Source organism: Petromyzon marinus, unplaced genomic scaffold (assembly GCF_048934315.1).
Source record: "Petromyzon marinus isolate PM22_M1 ecotype Great Lakes invasive population unplaced genomic scaffold, UKy_Petmar_22M1.pri1.0 PM_Scaffold_123, whole genome shotgun sequence".
Taxonomy (NCBI): domain Eukaryota; kingdom Metazoa; phylum Chordata; class Hyperoartia; order Petromyzontiformes; family Petromyzontidae; genus Petromyzon; species Petromyzon marinus.
Genome location: NW_027423084.1, coordinates 141,192 through 161,382, shown reverse-complemented (window position 1 = coordinate 161,382; position 20,191 = coordinate 141,192).

Sequence of the window (20,191 nt, the reverse complement as noted above, 5' to 3'; positions counted from 1 at the left end):
GACGGTGCTGGACTAGCTCCTGACGGAGGAGTGGCAGCCTCTCCCCGTACACAGACACCACACCAAGTCCACCAGACCTTCCTGTGGCACCACAGAGAGTCACAGACGGTACTGGACTAGCTCCTGACCGACTAGCGGCAGCCTCTCCCCTACACAGACACCACATCAAGTCCACCAGACCTTCCTGTAGCGCCACACAGAGTCACAGATGGTACTGAACTAGCTCCTGACGGAGTAGCGGCAGCCTCTCCCACCCACACAGACACCACACCAAGTCCACCAGACCCCCTGTAGCGCCACACAGAGTCACAGATGGTACTGGACTAGCTCCTGACGGACTAGTGGCAGCCTCTCCCCTACACAGACACAACACCCAGTCCACCAGACCTCCTGTAGCACCACAGAGAGTAACAGACGGTACTGGACTAGCTCCTGACGGACTAGCGGCAGCCTCTCCCACCCACACAGACACCACAACAAGTCCACCGGACCCCCTCTAGTACCACACAGAGTCACAGATGGTACTGGACTAGCTCCTGACGGAGTTGCGGCAGCCTCTCCCACCCACACAGACACCACACCAAGTCCACCAGACCCCCTGTAGCGCCACACGGAGTCACAGATGGTACTGGACTAGCTCCTGACGGAGTAGCGGCAGCCTCTCCCACACACACAGACACCACACCAAGTCCACCAGACCTTCCTGTAGTGCCTCACAGAGAGTCACAGACGGTACTGGACTAGCTCCTGACAGAGTAGCGGCAGCCTCTCCCCTACACAGACACAACACCCAGTCCACCAGACCCCCTCTAGTACCACACACAGTTACAGCCGGTACTGGACTAGCTCCTGACGGACTAGCGGCAGCCTCTCCCACCCACACAGACACCACACCAAGTCCACCAGACCTTCCTGTAGCACCACAGAGAGTCACAGACGGTACTGGACTAGCTCCTGACGGACTAGCGGCAGCCTCTCCCACCCACACAGACACCACACCAACTCCACCGGACCCCCTCTAGTACCACACAGAGTCACAGATGGTACTGGACTAGCTCCTGACGGAGTAGCGGCAGCCTCTCCCCCCCACACAGACACAACACCCAGTCCACCAGACCCCCTCTAGTACCACAGAGAGTCACAGACGGTACTGGACTAGCTCCTGACGGAGTAGCGGCAGCCTCTCCCCTACACAGACACCACACCAAGTCCACCAGACCTTCCTCTAGTACCACACGGAGTTACAGACGGTACTGGACTAGCTCCTGACGGAGTAGCGGCAGCCTCTCCCACCCTCACAGACACCACACCAAGTCCACCAGACCCCCTATAGTACCACACAGAGTCACAGACGGTACTGGACTAGCTCCTGATGGAGTAGCGGCAGCCTCTCCCACACACACAGACACCACACCAAGTCCACCAGACCTTCCTCTAGTACCACACAGAGCTCCGGACGGTACTGCACTAGCTCCTGACGGACTAGCGGCAGCCTCTCCCCTACACAGACACCACACCAAGTCCACCAGACCTTCCTGTAGCACCAGACAGAGAGTCACAGACGGTACTGGACTAGCTCCTGACAGAGTAGCGGCAGCCTCTCCCCTACACAGACACAACACCCAGTCCACCAGACCCCCTCTAGTACCACACACAGTTACAGACGGTACTGGACTAGCTCCTGACGGAGTAGCGGCAGCCTCTCCCCCCCACACAGACACAACACCCAGTCCACCAGACCCCCTCTAGTACCACAGAGAGTTACAGACGGTACTGGACTAGCTCCTGACCGACTAGCGGCAGCCTCTCCCCCACACAGACACAACACCAAGTCCACCAGACCCCCTCTAGTACCACACAGAGAGTCACAGACGGTACTGGACTAGCTCCTGACGGAGTAGCGGCAGCCTCTCCCACCCAAACAGACACCACACCAAGTCCACCAGACCCCCTCTAGTACCACACACAGTTACAGACGGTACTGGACTAGCTCCTGACGGAGTAGCGGCAGCCTCTCCCCCCCACACAGACACAACACCCAGTCCACCAGACCCCCTCTAGTACCACAGAGAGTCACAGACGGTACTGGACTAGCTCCGGACGGAGTAGCGGCAGCCTCTCCCCTACACAGACACCACACTAAGTCCACCAGACCTTCCTGTAGTGCCACTGAGAGTTACAGACAGTACTGGACTAGCGCCTGACGGAGTAGCGGCAGCCTCTCCCACCCACACAGACACCACACCAAGTCCACCAGACCTTCCTGTAGCACCACAGAGAGTCACAGACGGTTCTGGACTAGCTCCTGACGGACTAGCAGCAGCCTCTCCCCTACACAGACACCACACTAAGTCCACCAGACCTTCCTGTAGTGCCACTGAGAGTTACAGACAGTACTGGACTAGCGCCTGACGGAGTAGCGGCAGCCTCTCCCACCCACACAGACACCACACCAAGTCCACCAGACCTCCTGTAGCACCACAGAGAGTCACAGACGGTACTGGACTAGCTCCTGACGGACTAGCGGCAGCCTCTCCCCTACACAGACACCACACCAAGTCCACCAGACCCCCTGTATCGCCACAGAGAGTCACAGACGGTGCTGGACTAGCTCCTGACGGAGGAGTGGCAGCCTCTCCCCGTACACAGACACCACACCAAGTCCACCAGACCTTCCTGTGGCACCACAGAGAGTCACAGACGGTACTGGACTAGCTCCTGACCGACTAGCGGCAGCCTCTCCCCTACACAGACACCACATCAAGTCCACCAGACCTTCCTGTAGCGCCACACAGAGTCACAGATGGTACTGAACTAGCTCCTGACGGAGTAGCGGCAGCCTCTCCCACCCACACAGACACCACACCAAGTCCACCAGACCCCCTGTAGCGCCACACAGAGTCACAGATGGTACTGGACTAGCTCCTGACGGACTAGTGGCAGCCTCTCCCCTACACAGACACAACACCCAGTCCACCAGACCTCCTGTAGCACCACAGAGAGTCACAGACGGTACTGGACTAGCTCCTGACGGACTAGCGGCAGCCTCTCCCACCCACACAGACACCACACCAAGTCCACCGGACCCCCTCTAGTACCACACAGAGTCACAGATGGTACTGGACTAGCTCCTGACGGAGTAGCGGCAGCCTCTCCCACACACACAGACACCACACCAAGTCCACCAGACCTTCCTGTAGTGCCACACAGAGAGTCACAGACGGTACTGGACTAGCTCCTGACGGAGTAGCGGCAGCCTCTCCCACCCACAGACACCACACCAAGTCCACCAGACCCCCTCTAGTACCACACGGAGTTACAGACGGTACTGGACTAGCTCCTGACGGAGTAGCGGCAGCCTCTACCACCCACACAGACACCACACCAAGTCCACCAGACCTCCTGTAGTGCCACAGAGAGTCACAGACGGTACTGGACTAGCTCCTGACGGAGTAGCGGCAGCCTCTCCCCTACACAGACACCACACTATGTCCACCAGACCTTCCTGTAGCACCACAGAGAGTCACAGACGGTACTGAACTAGCTCCTGACGGAGTAGCGGCAGCCTCTCCCCTACACAGACACCACACCAAGTCCACCAGACCCCCTCTAGTACCACAGAGAGTCACAGACGGTACTGGACTAGCTCCTGACGGAGTAGCGGCAGCCTCTCCCACCCACACAGACACCACACCCAGTCCACCAGACCTCCTGTAGCACCACAGAGAGTCACAGACGGTACTGGACTAGCTCCTGACGGACTAGCGGCAGCCTCTCCCACCCACACAGACACCACACCAAGTCCACCAGACCTCCTCTAGTACCACACGGAGCTACAGACGGTACTGGACTAGCTCCTGACGGACTAGCGGCAGCCTCTCCCCCACACAGACACAACACCAAGTCCACCAGACCCCCTCTAGTACCACACAGAGAGTCACAGACGGTACTGGACTAGCTCCTGACGGAGTAGCGGCAGCCTCTCCCCCCACACAGACACAACACCCAGTCCACCAGACCCCCTGTAGCGCCACACAGAGTCACAGATGGTACTGGACTAGCTCCTGACGGAGGAGCGGCAGCCTCTTCCCTACACAGACACCACACCAAGTCCACCAGACCCCCTGTAGCACCACATGGAGTCACAGACGGTACTGGACTAGCTCCTGACGGAGTAGCGGCAGCCTCTCCCACACACACAGACACTACACCAAGTCCACCAGACCCCCTGTAGTACCACGCAAAGTTACAGACGGTACTGGACTAGCTCCTGACGGACTAGCGGCAGCCTCTCCCACCCACACAGACACCACACCAAGTCCACCAGACCCCCTCTAGTACCACACAGAGAGTCACAGATGGTACTGGACTAGCTCCCGACGGACTAGCGGCAGCCTCTCCCCTACACAGACACCACACCAAGTCAACCAGACCCCCTGTATCGCCACAGAGAGTCACAGACGGTGCTGGACTAGCTCCTGATGGACTAGCGGCAGCCTCTCCCACACACACAGACACCACACCAAGTCCACCAGACCTTCCTGTAGTGCCTCACAGAGAGTTACAGAGGTACTGGACTAGCTCCTGACGGAGTAGCAGCAGCCTCTCCCCTACACAGACACCACACCAAGTCCACCAGACCCCCTGTAGTACCACACAGAGTTACAGACGGTACTGGACTAGCTCCCGACGGACTAGCGGCAGCCTCTCCCCTACACAGACACCACACCAAGTCCACCAGACCCCCTGTAGCACCACACAGAGAGTCACAAACGGTACTGGACTAGCTCCTGACGGAGTAGCGACAGCCTCTCCCACCCACACACACACCACACCAAGTCCACCAGACCCCCTCTAGTACCACACGGAGTTACAGACGGTACTGGACTAGCTCCTGACGGAGTAGCGGCAGCCTCTCCCCTACACAGACACCACACTAAATCCACCAGATATTCCTGTAGCACCACAGAGAGTCACAGATGGTACTGGACTAGCTCCTGACGGACTAGCGGCAGCCTCTCCCCTACACAGACACAACACCCAGTCCACCAGACCTCCTGTAGCACCACAGAGAGTCACAGACGGTACTGGACTAGCTCCTGACGGAGTAGCGGCAGCCTCTCCCACACACAGACACAACACCCAGTCCACCAGACCCCCTCTAGTACCACACACAGTTACAGACGGTACTGGACTAGCTCCTGACGGAGTAGCGGCATCCTCTCCCACCCACACAGACACCACACCAAGTCCACCGGACCCCCTCTAGTACCACACAGAGAGTCACAGATGGTACTGGACTAGCTCCTGACGGAGTAGCGGCAGCCTCTCCCACCCACACAGACACCACACCAAGTCCACCAGACCCCCTCTAGTACCACACAGAGTCACAGATGGTACTGGACTTGCTCCTGACGGACTAGCGGCAGCCTCTCCCCTACACAGACACCACACCAAGTCCACCAGACCTTCCTCTAGTACCACAGAGAGTCACAGACGGTACTGGACCAGCTCCTGACAGACTAGCGGCAGCCTCTCCCCTACACAGACACCACACCAAGTCCACCAGACCTTCCTGTAGCACCACAGAGAGTCACAGACGGTACTTAACTAGCTCCTGACGGAGTAGCGGCAGCCTCTCCCCTACACAGACACAACACCCAGTCCACCAGACCCCCTCTAGTACCACACACAGTTACAGACGGTACTGGACTAGCTCCTGACGGACTAGCGGCAGCCTCTCCCACCCACACAGACACCACACCAAGTCCACCAGACCTTCCTGTAGCACCACACAGAGTCACAGACGGTACTGGACTAGCTCCTGACGGACTAGCGGCAGCCTCTCCACCCACACAGACACCACACCAAGTCCACCAGACCTTCCTGTAGCACCACACAGAGTCACAGACGGTACTGGACTAGCTCCTGACGGAGGAGCGATCTAAGCGACGTCAGTTTTTCGTTATTTCCTGCGAGCCTGTCCACGCGACTTTATCGGTAGACCCACGGGAAGTGGATTTTGGCGTTCGCGCGAAGCTTCAAGTCTCCACAACGTGAACCTCTTTCAACCTCACAGCAGCGGCATTGAGATCAGCAGCAGCAACAACTCATGGCGGGCAGCCGATAAACAACAATGGGGGTCATTGCGTCAACCACCGAGTGTCTGTGTGTCTGTGTGTGTGTGTCTGTCTACTTTGGGCTCGCCTTCCCATCAACCGGAGGCGAGGAATGGTGGTCGTGGTTACTCATGCTACCCACCGAAGATGAACATCCGTGGAGGGATGCAGGCAAAGCCGATGAGTCAGATGGTCTTCTATGACCTCCTGTCACAGGTGCTGGCTAAAGTGGCCCCTCGGGATAGAGTCATCCTGTTGGGTGACTTCAATGCCCGAGTTGGTCATGATGCTGGCACCTGGTCTGGAGTGATTGGAGGGCATGGGCCAGATCAGCTCAATAACAACGGTAGGAGGCTGCTAGATTTTTGTGCAGCCCATGGGCTTGTAATTACCAACACGCTGTTCCGGCATCGGCGCATCCACACAACATCATGGATGCATGCCGGGTCCAAGCAAGAACATCTGCTGGACTACATAGTGATGGACCAGCGGATGCGAGCCCATGTCCTTGACACCAGGACCTACCGTGGAGCTGATCTGCCCTCTGACCATCGACTAGTCATCTGTAAGATGCGCCTGCCATTTTTCCACTCCGGTGGTGGGTGTACACCCAGGACCCCATTCTAACCTAAAGTGGCCTGGTCTCAGTTACCTGATGAAAGTTGCAAGCGAGAATTTCATCATCGCTTGCGGCTGGGGTTGGCATCGTCCCCGACTCCTCCTGATGTCGAGGGTAAATGGGCGAGGTTTAGGACTGTGACTCATGCAGCTGCAATGGCTGCTTTGGGTACGCGGTCCAGACCTCCCCAGAGACCCTGGCTGACAGAAGAGGTGTTTAGGATGGTTGAGAAAAAGCGACAGGCCCACTGTCATCGGCAACAGAATCCCACGTCAGAGAATGAGGAGGCTTACCGCAGCCTTTGCTCGGAGGTTCGGAGAGCCGTGAGGCGCTGCAAGGATGGGTGGTGGTCGCGGGTTGCTGAGGAGATGGAGTCTGCCTCAGTGGCCCGTGATCACAAATCTCTAATTTAACTCCATCAAAAAAGTAACCTGCAGCGCCACACCTATTACCATCATTAGGGGAAAAAACGGTGATCCAATCTTCGACCCCCAGGAACAGGTTTGCAGATATGCTGAGCATTTCTGTGAGGTCCTGGGGGAGGGAAAATCCCTCAGCCAGGAAAACATCGTGGCACAAAGTGAGGATGACCCTGCTGAGGCTGCGGTGCCTCAAATATTGGAAGAAGTCACCCCCTGTGAGTGGCTGGTTGAGGTGCCATCTGCTGAGGAAGTACTGAAGGCGATCCGGAGTCTGAGACCAGGAAAGGCAGCGGGCAGAGATGATCTCCCAAGCGAAATGCTGAGGGAGGGTGGCGTTTGTGCACAGACTGCCCTCTATGACATCATAACAACAGTCTGGACCACTGGACGGGTTCCGCAGGATTGGAAGGATGCCCTGGTGGTCCCCCTTTTTAAGAAGGGGGACCGCACAGACTGTAACAACTACAGGGGCATCTCACTCCTCAGTGTGCCGGGAAAGGTCCTGGCAAGGATTATTCAGCATCGCCTTGCCAGGCACGCTGAGGAGAGGCTTGCGGAGCCCCAATGCGGTTTCAGGAAAGGGCGGTCCTGCACAGATGCCATTTTTTCTGTCCGTCTGCTACAGCAGAGGTGTAGGGAATTCCAACAAGACCTACATCTCTGCTTTATTGACCTGGTCAATGCCTATGATACCATCACTAGGCCTGGGCTCTGGGTTGTTCTTCGTGCTTTTGGAGTACCTGACCCTCTGCTCACGATCATTAAGGACCTTCATGATGGTGAGCGGGCCCGGGTAAAACTACGAGGCCGGGAGTCAGAGCCATTCCCTGTACACCTTGGGGTGCGACAGGGATGTCCTCTGGCTCCCACATTATTTAACATCTATTTTGACCATGTAGTTCGTGAAGCCTTCAATAGCTGTACCGGGGGAATCTCCATATGGTACAGATATAATGGGAGGCTGATCGATGCCCGGGTACGGTCAAGGGATGGTTCCCTATTGCTCAACCACGTAATGTATGCTGATGATTTGGTAATAGCTGCTCAGTCAGAGGAGGAGTTGGAGACGCTGCTGCTGAGACTGGAGCGTGCCACTAAGAGGTGGGGCCTTACCATCAGCCCCACCAAAACTAAGCACCTGCCTGGGTATTTTATACCATCGGACACTCCACCCCCACAACTCCCAATCGGTGATGGGGCAGTTGTGGAGAGAGTGGAGAGTTTCCCATACCTGGGCAGTGTGCTTATGACTGGCTCCAGTTTAACAGCAGAGGTCTCACTCCGAATCAGTCGAGCGGCAATATCTTTTCATCGGTTGCGTAACGCTGTGTGGAAGCTACCTGGTCTGTCGCTCCGCACTAAGCTTCAGGTCTTCTCGGCCACGGTCGTTCCCTCCCTTCTCTACGCTTGCGAAACGTGGACCCCCCTAATGGAACATCTTCGCCGGTTAGAAACATTTAGGCTGACCTGCCTACGATCCATCCTGGGTTTAACCAGACTGGATTGTGTGAGGAGCTCACAAATCCTTGAAAGATCTGGGCAGGGTCCCATCGGTGAGCTCCTCCGGCGGGCAAGGCTGCGATGGCTGGGTCATGTAGCCCGCATGCCCAGCCACCGCATGCCGAAACAGCTTTTGTTCGGCCAGATTGAGGGGGCAAAGCGGGCGCGGCACGGGCTAGAGAAGAGATGGAGTGATGTGGTACAGGAGGACGTGGAGCTGAGCGGACTTGCCGATGACTGGTACCAGCGGTGTCAAGATCGGCCTCTGTGGAGGAGGCTCGTGAAGGATGCTACTGGGCAGTTGGAGGCAGTCGCCCTCCAACAACAACGGAGGGCGGAGGAGCGACGCTCACAACAACGAGCGGAGCGCCGGGTGGCTAAAGCACAGCAGGTTGGCACAGTAGGGGGCACAGGTGGTGCACCAGCCAGTCATCTCAGTCAGTCGACCCGTGGCACCTGGGTCTGCCCCGTGACCTCCTGCCAGCGGGCGTTCGACACTTCACGTGGCCTCAGGGTGCACATAGCCTGGTACAAGCGTCGTGGTGACGTCACCGCCACTTATTGGCGAATGGCGGTTGTTGTGTTGTTGTGTGTCTGTTTCACTGTGTCACTGTGTGTGTGTGTCTGTGTGTGTGTGTTTCACTGTGTATCACTGTGTGTGTATCACTGTGTGTGTCTTTCACTGTCACTGTGTGTGTGTCACTGTGTGTGTGTCTGTATGTGTGTCACTATGTATGTGTGTCACTGTGTGTCTGTGTGTGTGTTTCACTATGTGTTTGTGTGTGTGCATGTGTGTGTGTGGTGTGTGTCACTGTGTATCACTGTGTGGTGTATCACTGTCACTGTGTGTGTGTGTCTGTGTGTGAGTTTCACTATGTGTGTGTGTGTGTCTGTGTGTGTGTGGTGTGTGTCACTGTGTATCACTGTGTGTGTATCTCACTGTGTGTATCACTGTGTGTATCACTGTGTGTGTATGTATGTGTGTGGTGTGTGTCACTGTGTATCACTGTGTATGTGTATCACTGTGTGGTGTATCACTGTCACTGTGTGTGTATGTATGTGTGTGAGTGTGTGTATGTCACTGTGTGTGTCACTGTGTGTGTGTATCACTGTCTCACTGTGTGTGTGTGTCACTGTGTGTGTCTCTGTGTGTGTGTCACTGTGTGTGTGTACACTGTGTGTTACACTGTGTGTATCACTGTGTGTTTATCACTGTTTGTGTGTCACTGTGTGTGTGTATCACTGTGTGTGTATCTCTGTGTGTGTATCACTGTGTGTGTATCACTGTGTATATATCACTGTGTGTGTACACTGTGTGTGTGTGTATCTCTGTGTGTGTATCACTGTGTGTGTGTATCACTGTGTGTTTCACTATGTGTATGTACACTGTGTGTGTACACTATGTGTGTGTGTACACTGTGTGTTACACTATGTGTGTACACTGTGTATGTACACTGTGTGTATCACTGTGTGTATGTACACTGTGTTACACTATGTGTGTATGTGTACACTGTGTTACACTATGTGTGTATGTGTACACTGTGTGTGTCACTGTGTGTGTGTGTGTATCACTGTGTGTGTGTACACTCTGTGTGTGTGTACACTGTGTGTGTGTGTACACTCTGTGTCTGTGTCTGAGTGTTTTGTGTTGCATGTTGAGTTACCTTCTCCCGGCTGGTTTCTGGGTTTGTCTCTGAATTCGTCATCACCATGACGCCTGTCAACCTGCACACACACACAGAGACACACACACAGTCACATAGTGATACACACACAGTGACACACACACAGTCACACAGTGATATACACACACAGTGATATACACACAGTGACACACACACACACAGTGACACACACAGAGACACACACACAGAGACACACACAGACACACACACAGTGATATACACACAGTGAGACACACAGTGACACACACAGTGACACACACACACACACAGACACACACAGTGATATACACACAGTGACACACACACAGTGATACACACACACACAGTGATACACACAGTGATACACACACACAGACACACACACACAGTGATATACACACAGTGACACACACACAGTGATACACACACACAGTGATACACACAGTGACACACACACAGACACATACACACAGACACACACACAACAACAACAACAACAACCGCCATTCACCGCTAAGTGGCGGTGACGTCACCACGACGCTTGTGCCAGGCTATGTGCACCCTGAGGCCACGTGAAGTGTCGAACGCCCGCTGGCAGGAGGTCACGGGGCAGACCCAGGTGCCACGGGTCGACTGACTGAGATGACTGGCTGATGCACCACCTGTGCCCCCTACTGTGCCAACCTGCTGTGCTTTAGCCACCCGGCGCTCCGCTCGCTGTTGTGAGCGTCGCTCCTCCGCCCTCCGTTGTTGTTGGAGGGCGACTGCCTCCAACTGCCCAGTAGCATCCTTCACGAGCCTCCTCCACAGAGGCCGATCTTGACACCGCTGGTACCAGTCATCGGCAAGTCCACTCAGCTCCACGTCCTCCTGTACCACATCACTCCATCTCTTCTCTAGCCCGTGCCGCGCCCGCTTAGCCCCCTCAATCCGGCCAAACAAAAGCTGTTTCGGCATGCGGTGGCTGGGCATGCGGGCTACATGACCCAGCCATCGCAGCCTTGCCTGCCGGAGGAGCTCACCGATGGGACCCTGCCCAGATCTTTCAAGGATTTGTGAGCTCCTCACACAATCCAGTCTGGTTAAACCCAGGATGGATCGTAGGCAGGCCAGCCTAAATGTTTCTAACCGGCCAAGATGTTCCATTAGGGGTGTCCACGTTTCGCAAGCGTAGAGAAGGCAGGGAATGACCGTGGCCGAGAAGACCTGAAGCTTAGTGCGGAGCGACAGACCAGGTAGCTTCCACACAGCGTTACGCAACCGATGAAAAGTTATTGCCGCTCGACTGATTCGGAGTGAGACCTCTGCTGTTAAACTGGAGCCAGTCAAAAGCACACTGCCCAGGTATGGGAATCTCTCCACTCTCTCCACAACTGCCCCATCACCGATTGGGAGTTGTGGGGGTGGAGTGTCCGATGGAACAAAATACCCAAGCAGGTGCTTAGTTTTGGTGGGGCTGATGGTAAGGCCCCACCTTTTAGTGGCACGCTCCAGTATCAGCAGCAGCGTCTCCAACTCCTCCTCTGACTGAGCAACTATCACCAAATCATCAGCATACATAACGTGGTTGAGCAAAAGGGAGCCATCCCTTGACCGCACCCGGGCATCGATTAGCCTCCCATTATATCTGTACCATATGGAGATTCCCCCGGTACAGCTATTGAAGGCTTCACGAACTACGTGGTCAAAAAAGATGTTAAATAATGTGGGAGCCAGAGGACATCCCTGTCGCACTCCAAGATGTACAGGGAATGGCTCTGACTCCCGGCCACGTAGTTTTACCCGGGCCCGCTCACCATCATGAAGGTCCTTAATGATCGTGAGCAGAGGGTCAGGGACTCCAAAAGCACGAAGAACAACCCAGAGCCCAGGCCTACTGATGGTATCATAGGCCTTGACCAGGTCAATAAAGCAGAGATGTAGGTCTTGTTGGAATTCCCTACACCTCTGCTGTAGCAGACGGACAGAAAATATGGCATCTGTGCAGGACCGCCCTTTCCTGAAACCGCATTGGGGCTCCGCAAGCCTCTCCTCAGCGTGCCTGGCAAGGCGATGCTGAATAATCCTTGCCAGGACATTTCCCGGCACACTGAGGAGTGAGATGCCCCTGCAGTTGTTACAGTCTGTGCGGTCCCCCTTCTTAAAAAGGGGGACCACCAGGGCATCCTTCCAATCCTGCGGAACCCGTCCAGTGGTCCAGACTGTTGTTATGATGTCATGTAGGGCAGTCTGTGCACAAACGCCACCCTCCCTCAGGATTTCGCTTGGGAGATCATCTCTAGCCCGGTGCCTTTCCTGGTCTCAGACTCCTGGTCTCGGATCTGTGTCTGTGTGTCTGTGTGTGTGTCTGTGTGTGTGTGTGTCTGTGTTTGTGTGTGTATCACTGTGTGTGTGTCTGTGTGTGTGTGTCTGTGTGTGTGTATCACTGTGTGTGTGTCACTGTGTGTATCACTGTGTGTGTATCACTGTGTGTGTCTGTGTTTGTGTGTCTGTGTCTGTGTGTGTGTATCACTGTGTGTGTCTGTGTTTGTGTGTCTGTGTGTGTGTATCACTGTGTGTGTCTGTGTTTGTGTGTGTGTATCACTGTGTGTGTATCACTGTGTGTGTGTCTGTGTGTGTCTGTGTGTGTCTGTGTGTGTCTGTGTGTGTGTGTCTGTGTGTGTGTATCACTGTGTCTGTGTATCACTGTTTGTGTGTCTGTTTGTCTGTGTGTGTGTGTCTGTGTGTGTGTGTGTATCACTGTGTGTGTCTGTGTTTGTGTGTGTCTGTGTTTGTGTGTTTGTATCACTGTGTGTGTCCGTGTGTGTGTGTGTGTCTGTATCTGTGTGTGTATCACTGTGTATCACTGTGTGTTTGCGTGTGTGTGTCTGTGTTTGTGTGTGTATCACTGTGTGTGTCTGTGTGTGTGTCTGTGTGTGTGTCTGTGTGTGTGTATCACTGTGTCTGTGTATCACTGTGTGTGTGTCTGTGTGTGTGTGTTTGTGTGTCTGTGTGTGTGTCTGTGTGTGTGTGTTTGTGTGTCTGTGTGTGTGTCTGTGTGTGTCTGTGTGTGTGTCTGTGTGTGTGTGTCTGTGTGTATCACTGTGTCTGTGTGTATCACTGTGTCTGTGTATCACTGTGTGTGTGTCTGTGTGTGTGTCTGTGTGTGTGTGTGTATCACTGTGTGTGTGTGTGTATCACTGTGTGTGTCTGTGTGGTGCATCAGCCAGTCATCTCAGTCAGTCGACCCGTGGCACCTGCTGGGTCTGCCCCGTGACCTCCTGCCAGCGGGCGTTCGACACTTCACGTGGCCTCAAGGTGCACATAGCCTGGCACAAGCGTCGTGGTGACGTCACCGCCACTTAGTGGCGAATGGCGGTTGTTGTTGTGTGTGTCTGTGTGTGTATCTGTGTGTCTGTGTGTGTGTGTGTCTGTGTGTGTTTGTATCACTGTGTCTGTGTATCACTGTGTGTGTGTGTGTCTGTGTGTGTGTGTGTCTGTGTGTGTGTGTGTCTGGTGCGATGTGTAGTAAACATCGCCACTGGGGAGACAAAGGCGGTCGGGCGTGGTGCTGGTAGCCACCCACCCCCTCGTGTACCGTTCCGGCCTTCATAGGTGCTCGCTAACAGCACTTGCCCCTACAGTCTGTTAAGGCTATATGGGGGATCTTTTTGTGTATGTGTGTGCATGTGTCTGTGTGTGTTTCAAATGCAAATCAATTCATAACATTTTTGACACGCGTTTTTCTGGATTGTGTGGTTGTCATTCTGTCCCTCACTGTTCAAATAAACCTACCATTAAAATTATAGACTGATCAATTCTTTGTCGGTGGGCAAACGTACAACATCAGCAGGGGATCAAATACTTGTTTTCCCTCACTGTATATATAATCGATAATCGATCAATAATTATCTATATATAATCTATAAGCTATGAATACTAATCCATAACCTATATATAATCTATAAATAATAATCAATTTTTTATCTATAATCTATAAATAATATCAATATATAATCCATAAATAATAATCAATATATCATCTATAATCTATAAATAATAATCAATATATAATCTGTAATCTATAAATAATAATATATAATCTATAATTAATAATCAATATATGATCATTAATTTATAAATAATAATCAATATATCATCTATAATCTATAAATAAGAATCCATCTATAATCTATAAATAATATATACTATATAATCTATAATTAATCATCAATATATGATCATTAATTTATAAATAATAATCAATATATCATCTATAATCTATAAATAATAATCCATCTATAATCTATAAATAATAATATATAATATATAATAATAATCAATATATGATCATTAATTTATAAATAATAATAATCAATGTATCATCTATAATCTATAAATAATATATAATCTATAATTAATAATCAATATATGATCATTAATTTATAAATAATAATCAATATATGATCATTATTTATAAATAATAATCCATCTATAATCTATAAATAATATATAATATATAATCTATAATTAATCATCAATATATGATCAGTAATCTATAAATAATAATCAATATTTAATATATAATCTATAAATAATAATCTATAATATATTCTGGAGACGCAGTGATGGTGATGGGGTAGGGGCGATTTGGGCCGCGTGCAAAAACGCTGCGGCAGTGACGTCACAAAGGGTGCATCACGTGGTGGTAGTGGTGGTGGTGGGTGGGGGGAGGTAGAGGAGGGCGTCTAATTTGCATAGCGCGTGGCCGTTATGCAAATTTTTCTTTCCCCGCGTGTGCGTTTAAATAAATAAATAACTAGCCCGCTCATTCACTCGCTCGCTTCGCCCGTTAAATCGGATTAAAGTCGTCACTTTGGCAACCAAATCTATGGGGATAACTTAAGAACGAATAAAATAAATAAAAATAAATTTGCGATAGCTGAGGTAAAAATCTAATGCTACTCTCTAACCAGTTTTAAAGCAGATTGCGTTTTGATAGCGTTTTTTTAAAATATATAATAAAACAAATAATAAACATTATAAGAACAATTCCTGTCTAATTATAATGTTATGATGATAATAAAAAAATAACTTAACGTTGAGTGTATGTTTATAAATTTAATCGGGTAATGATTATCGGTCAATATCATCCATATATATTGTATCTTATCAATGTTTTTTTTCGAGGTTATTATGGATATTATTAAGTATGAGAATATGAACGTGATTCTTTTTTGTTTGTGATTTTTTTTTTGCATAGCCAAATACGACTAAAAAAAAATTAATCTGAAAAAAGTAATAATAGCTAAAGTAATAATCACATTTCTGAGGTAAAATCGATGTTTCTCTTACGGATAAACCGACCTACGGTTCGATAGCATTTAAAATTATAATGATATATTGTACACAACATATGTGCCAAATTATAACGTGAGAAAAAAATATCGCGGTATATCTATCAATGTGTATTAAATAAGATTCGATTAATTGGTAAATATGATGACATTGTTTTGACGGGATTATTGATATAATATTATAATTAAGGATAGGAAAATAACTTTGGTTACTGATCGATAGGAGGTATAAAAATAATAAAGCAAATAATAGTAACCATAATAATCACATTTCTGAGGTAAAATCGATGTTTTTCTTCCAGATAAAACCAACTTACGTGTCGATAACATTCAAAAGTATAATTTTTATATGTTACATATAATCTATCGAATTATCATGTGACGAAAATATCGCTGTATATCTATCAATATATTCAATCAGATTCAGTATATCAATAAATATGATGTATACATATTATATCAATGCCAACGATTATAATTATATATAAGTAAATAGATAAAAAATTCTTAATTTTCGTAACTTTGTCGACTGAATATATTCATGAACTTGATAGTATTGGCAATAATTTTTGCATTTCTGAGGTGAAATCGATGATTTTCTATCAAGTAAAGTAACTTATGTATCGATAGCTTTAAAATTTATAATAATATACAATTATATAAAATGAGTATTTTATTATATATTACAATAATCATGTATTATTCTACATATATGAGATATACTATTTATATATTAGTAATATATAATATACATTTATTTCTATGCAAATATGAATTGTATATTTCATCTTTATTGTAAGTAATATAAATGTTATATTTATGTATATATTAAGTGTGCGTCTAATTATAATGGAGAGTGGTGGTGCAGTGGTTAGCGCACTGTGTGTGTGGGGAGTGGTGGTGCAGTGGTTAGCGCACTGTGAGTGTCAGTGGGGAGTGGTGGTGCAGTGGTTAGCGCACTGCGTGTGTGTGTGGGTGAGTGAGGGGTGAGTGAGTGGGTAAGTGAGTGACTGATTGAGTGAATGGATGAGTGAGTGGGTGAGTGAGTGAGTGGGTGAGTGAGTAAGTGAGTGGGTGGGTGAGTGAGTGAGTGAGTGGGTGAGTGAGTGGGTGAGTGAGTGAGTGGGTGAGTGAGTGAGTGAATGAGTGGGTGGGTGAGTGAGTTGGTGAGTGAGTGAATGAGTGAGTGAGTGGGTGAGTGAGTGAATGGGTGAATGAGTGAGTGAGTGGGTGAGTGGGTGGGTGAGTGAGTGGGTGAGTGAGTGAGTGGGTGACTGAGTGAGCGGGTGAGTGAGTGAGTGAGTGGGTGGGTGAGTGGGTGGGTGAGTGAGTGAGTGAGTGGGTGAGTGAGTGAGTGGGTGGGTGAGTGGGTGGGTGAGTGAGTGAGTGAGTGGGTGAGTGAGTGAGTGTGTGAGTGAGTGGGTGAGTGAGCGAGTGGGTGGGTGGGTGAGTGGGTGAGTGAGTGAGTGGGTGAGTGAGTGAGTGGGTGAGTGAGTGTGTGAGTGAGTGAGTGAGTGAATGGGTGAGTGAGTGGGTGAGTAGGTGAGTGAGTGAGTGAGTGGGTAAGTGAGTGAGTGGGTAAGAGAGTGAGTGGGTGACTGAGTGAGTCAGTGAGTGAGTGGGTGGGTGAGTGAGTGGGTGGGTGAATGAGTGGGTGACTGAGTGAGTGAGTGGGTGAGTGAGTGGGTGAGTGAGTGAGTGGGTGAGTGAGTGGGTGAGTGGGTGGGTGAGTGGGTGAGTGAGTGAGTGGGTGAGTGAGTGGGTGAGTGGGTGGGTGAGTGAGTGGGTGAGTGAGTGAGTGTGTGGGTGAGTGGGTGGGTGAGTGAGTGAGTGAGTGGGTGAGTGGGTGAGTGGGTGAGTGAGTGAGTGGGTGACTGAGTGAGTGAGTGGGTGAGTGAGTGGGTGACTGAGTGAGTCAGTGAGTGGGTGAGTGAGTGAGTGGGTGAGTGAGTGGGTGACTGAGTGGGTGGGTGATTGAGTGAGTGAGGCACTGTGCTATATTTGTCTGTGACTGCACTTGCCCCTATATTGCTGCTGGGTGCTACCCGGCGCAGCTTTGTCTGTGCCGCGCTCCAAACCCCGAGCGCTAATCTCGGAATAACAATGGGCAATAAATAAATATATTAATCGATTGTTACTTTGTAATGAAAGCGACTAGCGACCCGAAACTAACATTGCTGAGGGAAAGTCGATGTCTCTGCACACAAAAACGCAAAAATCTGAGCGATCAGATCCACATTTTTTATTCTGATTTATATTGATAACCATCTAAATTTATCGTCATTTTATAACTAAAGCTGCTATCAACACAAGACTCATATTTTCGAGGGAAAGTCGACGTCTCTGCACAGGAAAACGCAAAAATCGGAGCGGTCAGATCGACATTTTTATTCTGATATATATTGATAACTATTTAAATGTATCGTCATTTTATAACTAAAGCGGCTATCAACACAAGACTCATATTTTCGAGGGAAAGTCGACGTCTCTGCACACGAAAACGCAAAAATCGGAGCGATCAGATCGGCATTTTTATTCTGATATATATTGATAACCATTTAAATGTATCGTCATTTTATAACTAAAGCGGCTATCAACACAAGACTAATTTTTTCGAGGGAAAGTCGACGTCTCTGCACACGAAAACGCAAAAATCGGAGCGATCAGATCGACATTTTTATTCTGATATATATTGATAACCATTTAAATGTATCGTCATTTTATAACTAAAGCGGCTATCAACACAAGACTCATATTTTCGAGGGAAAGTCGACGTCTCTGCACAGGAAAACGCAAAAGTCGGAGCGATCAGATCGATATTTTTATGTTGGTATATATTGATAACTATATATTGATAACTAAAGGGGTTTTGTTCGGGATCGTCTTAAATGCCAGGAAAGTCAAACATTTTTTTCTTATTTTCTCACGAATGAAACATCTTTAAGCTGTGTTATGTTTTGAATTAAATAAAAAAATGTATTTAATCGTTCAAAGCTTGAAACAAACACATTTTGGTCCTTTCTGCAAAGTCACCTGATAAAGGACGCTTGGGTTGCGACCGAAACGTCGTAATTTATTTTATACCCCACGTGACTTTGACGATTAAAAAAAAAACGGAGTTTGGATCGCTGTAGCCGCGAAAGTTTTAAATCAGTGCAGTGTATAGTGTAGTGTATAGTGTAGTGTATAGTGTAGTGTATAGTAGTGTATAGTGTAGTGTATAGTGTAGTGTATAGTGGTGTAGTGTATAGTGTAGTGTATAGTGTAGTGTATAGTAGTGTATAGTGTAGTGTAGTAGTGTATAGTGTAGTGTATAGTGTAGTGTATAGTGTAGTGTATAGTGTAGTGTATAGTGTAGTAGTGTATAGTGTATAGTGTAGTGTATAGTGTAGTGTATAGTGTAGTGTAGTGTATAGTGTAGTGTATAGTGTAGTGTATAGTAGTGTATAGTGTAGTGTATAGTGTAGTAGTGTATATTGTATAGTGTAGTGTATAGTTTAGTGTATAGTGTAGTGTATAGTGTAGTGTATAGTGTAGTGTATAGTAGTGTATAGTGTAGTGTATAGTGTAGTGTATAGTGTAGTGTATAGTGTAGTAGTGTATAGTGTATAGTGTAGTGTATAGTGTAGTGTATAGTGTAGTGTAGTGTATAGTGTAGTGTATAGTGTAGTAGTGTATAGTGTAGTGTATAGTGTAGTGTATAGTGTAGTGTATAGTGTAGTGTATATTAGTGTATAGTGTAGTGTATAGTGTAGTGTATAGTAGTGTATAGTGTAGTGTATAGTGTAGTAGTGTATAGTGTATAGTGTAGTGTATAGTGTAGTGTATAGTGTAGTGTATAGTAGTGTATAGTGTAGTGTATAGTGTAGTAGTGTATAGTGTATTGTAGTGTGTAGTGTATAGTAGTGTATAGTGTAGTGTATAGTGTAGTGTATAGTAGTGTATAGTGTGTAGTGTATAGTGTAGTGTATAGTGTAGTAGTGTATAGTGTAGTAGTGTATAGTGTAGTGTATAGTAGTGTAGTTTATAGTGTATAGTAGTGTATAGTGTGTAGTGTATAGTGTATAGTGGTGTATAGTGTATAGTAGTGTATAGTGTGTAGTGTATAGTGTGTAGTGTATAGTGTGTAGTGTATAGTAGTGTATAGTGTGTAGTGTATAGTGTGTAGTGTATAGTAGTGTAGTGTATAGTAGTGTATAGTGTAGTAGTGTACAGTGTAGTGTATAGTAGTGTATAGTGTAGTAGTGTATAGTGTATAGTAGTGTATAGTGTGTAGTGTATAGTGTAGTGTATAGTAGTGTATAGTGTGTAGTGTATAGTGCAGTGTATAGTAGTGTATAGTGTGTAGAGTATAGTGTAGTGTATAGTAGTGTATAGTGTGTAGTGTATAGTAGTGTATAGTGTATAGTAGTGTATAGTGTGTAGTGTATAGTAGTGTATAGTGTATAGTAGTGTATAGTGTAGTGTATAGTGTACGGTCTATAGTAGTGTATAGTGTAGTGTATAGTGTAGTGTATAGTAGTGTATAGTG